Raw genomic sequence first — 6,065 nt, 5'->3', positions numbered from 1 at the left:
GAATTGAGGACGAATGATGTTGTGTCAAAGGTTTATTGTTTAAATATTTTTTTTCTGGCCATTGATTAACTATTTATTTTGTGCTGAGGTATTTGTTGTAAAGAGATAGGATTAGGATGGGATCCAAGCCTCACCCTGATGGAGGCTTATCTAGGCCCATGAGAACTAAATGCCAGCTTTCTGCTTCTAAGACATCCACTTTGCAGCTGCATGGCAACTGACAGTCTACACTGCTCACCAGTCTATGCAAAACTGGCCTGCATACCTACAGTCACACAAATAACTTCCCTGGCAGGTCTGAGTCTCTGGGAGACCTTCTAGCAAGCCATCAAATCCAATGGCCATCGAGGAATGAGGGGACTGATTGAACAAGGGACTGTTGATGCTGGAAATCATGGAGTAAGACAACAAATCAAACATTTGGAAACATTTCTTAAAAGTGGTCTGCTAAGATTCTTAGAAGAACAAGTTATGAAAATGAGTGATGTTGTATTCATAATCAGAAAGATAATGTCAAGATCCACCCTAAAGTACAATGCAATGAGTAATAGAATATTATTCATACACGTACAAGGAAAACCTTTTAACAATTATTATTCAAATATATATGCACCAAAAGGAAAGTAAAACGGGGAAATGAAAGATTTCTATCAACTTAAACAAATCTGAAATAGGTCAAATATGTAATTTATATTTATTATTAATAATTGGTGACTGAAATGCAAAAATTGGAAATAAAAAAATATTTCATAGGGACTCTGTTGTAAAATGGGAAAACAGAGAAGGAGGGAATGAATGATGTGTATTGCATTGAAACAGATGAGGGAGAGAGCTGTTTAAAAGGGAAGTATGAATGGGTATTATTGTCACAACAGGAGTCCAGAATTGAAGGCTGTACAGTGGAATGGACTTGGGGGGAGGGATTGCATAATAATTAAAGAGTTTTTCTTTTACTTTTTAAGGAGAAGAGTGAATTGGGGGGGGCAGGAAAAAAAGTACAAAAATGAATAAATAGAAACCTTAAGTCTCTGAAGCTTTCATTAAAATTAATAAAAAAGATATAAAAAATTTAAAAAGAATAGCTAGTAGTCTGAAATTATGAAGTTGGCATCAAAAATGAAGCTGGACATAAAATGATAGGATTTTATACAATCAGAGACAGCAAGCACCAGATCTGAGGTCAAGAAAGAGGTTTTTTTCTGCCTCATGTAGTTGAGAAGGGTGAAAAATCCAACTTCGGCAGGTAAAGCAATAGATTACTAGTTTAGTTATGGAGGGTGATGAATCCAGAGACAGAAGATAATCACTGATTTAATCCAAAGAATTGACGATAATGACCTTACAAAGGATTCAGAGAGAAAGGGGCTTATAATATCAGACTACATCACGAGGGACACTACATTTTATAACTGCCACATTACTTCATTACATTGATGCCACACCAGAGAGTCATGGCCAAATTTGCACATTACTCAACTCTCACCTACCTGTTTCATTCCAGTGACTGTGGTCTTGATTTGCGACTACTTTTTATAACAAAAACACTTTAGGTAGGTGCCTTTAAAGGACAAGATTGTCCTCTTTTCACAGGTTTGAGGACTAGAAATCTTTTACTAAGAGCATTGACAGGACTGTGTTTTCTCTGTATCAGCTCTAGTGGAAGGTATTGTCATGTATTATTCCATTTGTTTAGCACCTGGAATGAGTGGCTTCCTTGGTTTTCTAGATAGATGTCCACATGGTAGTGTCTCTCTCTCTCCGTCTGTGTGTGTGTGTGTGTGTGTGTGTGTGAGAGAGAGAGAGAGAGAGAGAGAGAGAGAATGAATATCTTGCTATGGTTAAGTGCCTTGAAGTTGAAGCCCAGTCATAGTGGACCCACCAGTGCATTTTCAGAGACTGTGAAACAAACAAAAGGAATTTCCCCATCTTTCTTCTGTGGAGTAGCTGGTTGAGTCAAGCCTTATGCCTTTAGAAGGAGTGCAACTTTGTACCCAGTAGGCAGCCAGAGTTCAGTTTCTTTATTTATAAGATTTCCTCATGACTGTAGTAGGTTTTAGGTATTGTCAAGTGGGTTCTAAGTCATAATGTAACTATGTACAATAGGTCAAATTCAGTCAGATACTGTAACATCAAAGCTGCACAAACTCACATATGTAGAAACTGTGATTATCCCAATATGATTTAATGGTAGGGAGTCATGTCTCTAACCTAAATCATGTGGTTTATATTTGATGAAAAGAGCTAGACAATATCTTCCCATGCCATTTACTCTTGCCTGATTTACTGACTCTGAAAAACTACTGGAGAGTCAGGTATGGGTCAGTTTTGACACCGTGGTATATAACAACAATCATTACCATCAAAGAGTATCTGTATTTCCAAAAAGAGTCACAGACAGAGGCACAGTCATGGGGATGGTTTTCAACATATCATTTTGAGAGACACAATTCAATACATAATTTCATTAATGAGTGTTTACTTTGTACTAATGTACTGACAAAATATACTGACTGAGCTATAGTACTGCATATTGAAGCAGAAGAGTACATTTTTTATAGAGGTGTCACAATAATGGACTGGAAAGATGAAAGCATAAACCATTCAGCCTTTTACTACAGTTCTTTTTCTGTAACATGGCAGATACTGCTGCTGCCACTACTATTTATTTTGCTTTTGTGATGACTTCTAATATGGACCGAGAGCTGTTGGGACTTTCCATATCACAGACTATCCAAGTTGTGTGTGTCTATGGCAAACAGCTAAGCCAACCTCATGGTGCGCACCCTGCCTGCAGTCTGCATGGTCTCAAATTGCAACATGCCTTCACCTTGCCACCTGACATCTTTCCTCTGCTTATCTGTGAGCTTTGTTTTGACCAGAGAGCAATTCAATATTAGAAAGGAACCTGTTAAACCAAGGACCATTTTTTAATATAAAACCCTGAGTTTCTGGACAGTATAAGTATCTATGAGCATGGGCCGTTGCTCATCAGATGAGTAGACAAAGGGGAACGCAAAGGGAACAACATAAACTCATGCTGCCTGATGTGTCATAAGTGAAAACGTGTGCTGCTTCGGATGCAGGAGTTGCTATGTTATCCCAACATCCATGAAACTGTGGCAGGAGAACTTGCTAAACTATAAAACAGGGCAAAAACCTCAAATCATTATAGTTCTTGAAAATTTGTCAACTTGCAAGGATAAAAAAAAAAAGGGTATTTGAAATAGAACACTGCTCAGCAGGAAAAATGGACAAACTATACATTCACACAAAAACATGACTAAAATTTTAAATATATTTTTCCAAGCAAAAGAAATGAAATCTATAAGGTTCCACACGGCTTGATTCTATTTCTATGATATTCTGGATTATGTAAAACTGTAGAAGTGAAAAATAGATCCGTTTCTGGCAAAAGTTGACGGCTGTTAACAAAAGAGGTCACAGGAGAGGAGGATCTTTAGAGTGGTAAGTGTGACTCTATTCATTAGTGAAAACACAAACATGTGCATCTTTTTTTTACCATATGCAAATAATTTTTTTTAAAAAAAAACAACATGTTGTGGGAACATTTGACAAACAAATGTTTTTGTATAAAAATTTATTAAGTAGTTTTTTTTTAAATGATGGAGAAAACAGAAACTGGCCCAAGACACTGCGAAAACAAGACAAAAAATAGAATTGTCCAGAAACTCTAATATCTATCTGATAGAATTCAGTTTCTTATGATTATCACTCTTACTGTATTTTAGAGATAATTTTGACTCCATGCGATACTGTAAGACAGAGCAGATAGCCCCACAGAGTGTTCTATGATACAATCTTTAAGGAAGGAGATTACCAGGCTTTTCACGTGCAGAGCACTGGATAGGTTCCAAATACTGACTTTGCATTTAGCAGCCAAAGTTCTCACCATCACACTATCAGGACTCTTTGTTACTTGACAACGGATTAGCTAATCTAAAATGATTTACATATATACTGTTCTTTGTAGTTGCTTTGTGACATTGAGTTGACTGTGACTCATTATGACCCTATGCACAATAACTCTGAACTCTGCTCTATCCTGAACCAGACTCACTGTCTCCAGCACACATACCTGCATTTCTCTAGCTACTATGTCAATCCATCTCCTCCGGGGTCTACTGTGCTATGCCTCCACTCTTCCAAAATATGATGTCCTTATTGAGGGAATGGACTCTCCTGGACACATGTCCAAAGTACGTAAGACAGGGCTTCAGAATTCTTATCTCTAAGAAGCAGCCTGGTATCACCCTTTCCAGGGTATACCTGTTTGTTCTCTTGGTAATATATATGTTCAATACTTTTCTCCAACACCACAGCTCAAAGGCATAAATTCTTCTTTTGTTGTTGTTAAGTGTAATTGGTTGGCCCTGACTCATCCTGTGTCATCTTCACAATTTCTGACACACTTAAGTCTATTGCTGAAGTTACTTCATTTATTTACCTGGTTGAGGGTCTTCCTCTCTTTCGCTGCCCCTCTTTTTCCCCAAGCATGTTGTCTCTCTGTAATGAATAGCCTCTTCTAGAAATATGCCCAAAGTAAGTGAAATGATGCTTTATCATCTTTGCCTCCAAGGAACACTCAGCTTGTACACTGCCCAAGGCATATCTGTTTTTATTTTTCTTCTAGCAGTCCATGAGATTTTTTTTTTGGCAATGCTTCAGGGTGCGCTGGCCAATGCAGCCTGAGGTTACCTGGGTGAATCTGGAGATCAGCAAAGCTCCGTCTCTCTCCTCCCAGACTCACAAAAATCAAGTCCATGGGAGCCAAAATTTGATCTTAAGTCTATCCCACTCAAATTTTAAAACCATCTCAGGAACAGGTTTGAGGCCTTTAGCACCAATGAGTGTAGGCCAAATGAACTCTGGGAGGGTATCAAGAAAATCATCTATGAAGAATGCAAAAGATCATTACAAAGGCTGAAAAAGAAAACCAAGATGGATGTCAGATGAGACTCTGAATATTTCATTAGAGCGCTGAGAAGCCAAAGCTAAAGGAAGAAATGAAATCAAAGAGCTAAACAGAAAATTTCAAAAGGCAGCCCAGGACGACAAAAAGTAAGATGCTATAATGAAATGTGCAGAGAGCTAGAGTCAGAAAATCAAAAGGGGGGAAACTCGCTCAGTGTTTCTTAAGCTGAAAGAGCTGAAAAACAAATTCGAGCCAAGGGTGGCAATACTTAAGGATACTTTGGGTAGAATGTTAAATGATCCAGGAAGTATCAAGAGAAGATGGAAGGAGTACACAGAGTCACTGTATCAGAAGGAGTTGGCTGACACAGAAGAATTTCATGAAATGACAAATGAACAAGAGCCTATGGTGATGAAGGAAGAAGTTCAAACTGCTCTGAAGGAATTGGGAAAAAACAAGGATCCAGGAGTTGACGGCATACCAATCGACATATTTCAGAAGAGAGACACTGCCCTGGATGTGATCCCTAAGTTGTGCCAAGAAATCTGGAGGCTTCTTCTCTGAGAAAACACCAAATGTCGCATGACGCCAGTGCAGCGGGAGGGCCTGGAGGCCCTGGAGGCCCTGGGATGGGAGCCTGAGGCAATTTCTGCGGAGGCTTCGGTAGCAGTTTGCAGGGTTGGGGCCACGGCCATGGACGGGGCCGCGGAGCTCGAGGGGGCAAAGCCGAGGACAAGGAGTGGCTCCCCGTCACCAAACTGGGCCTCCTGGTGAAAGATATGAAGATTAAATCATTGGAGGAGATTTATCTCTTCTCCCTGCCCATCAGGGAATCTGAGATCATCGACTTCTTCCTGGGCATGCCCCTCAAGGATGAAGTGTTGAAGATCATGCCAGTGCAGAGGCAGACACGTGCTGGCCAGCGGACCAGGTTCAAGGCCTTTGTCGCCATCGGAGACTATAATGGTCATGTTGGCTTGGGCATCAAGTGCTTCAAGGAGGTGGCTACTACTATCCGTGGGGCCATCATTCTACCCAAGCTCTCCATTGTCCCTGTGTGGTGTGGCTACTGGGGGAACAAGATTGGCAAGCCTCACACCGTTCCCTGCAAGGTGACTGGGCGCTGTGGCTC

The 6,065-nt window shown here is 40.0% G+C and overlaps 1 pseudogene; it reads left to right on the top strand.

Annotated features, from left to right (window-relative positions):
* The first annotated feature begins 5,508 nt into the window (after positions 1–5,508).
* LOC102868999 overlaps positions 5,509–6,065 on the top strand; it is a 25,836-nt pseudogene continuing 25,279 nt past the window's right edge.

Source organism: Elephantulus edwardii, unplaced genomic scaffold, assembly GCF_000299155.1.
Source record: "Elephantulus edwardii isolate Elephantulus edwardi_28Jun2011 unplaced genomic scaffold, EleEdw1.0 scaffold00023, whole genome shotgun sequence".
Taxonomy (NCBI): domain Eukaryota; kingdom Metazoa; phylum Chordata; class Mammalia; order Macroscelidea; family Macroscelididae; genus Elephantulus; species Elephantulus edwardii.
The sequence above is the reverse complement of the archived record's forward strand: the minus strand, read 5'-3'. Positions and strand labels throughout refer to the sequence as shown.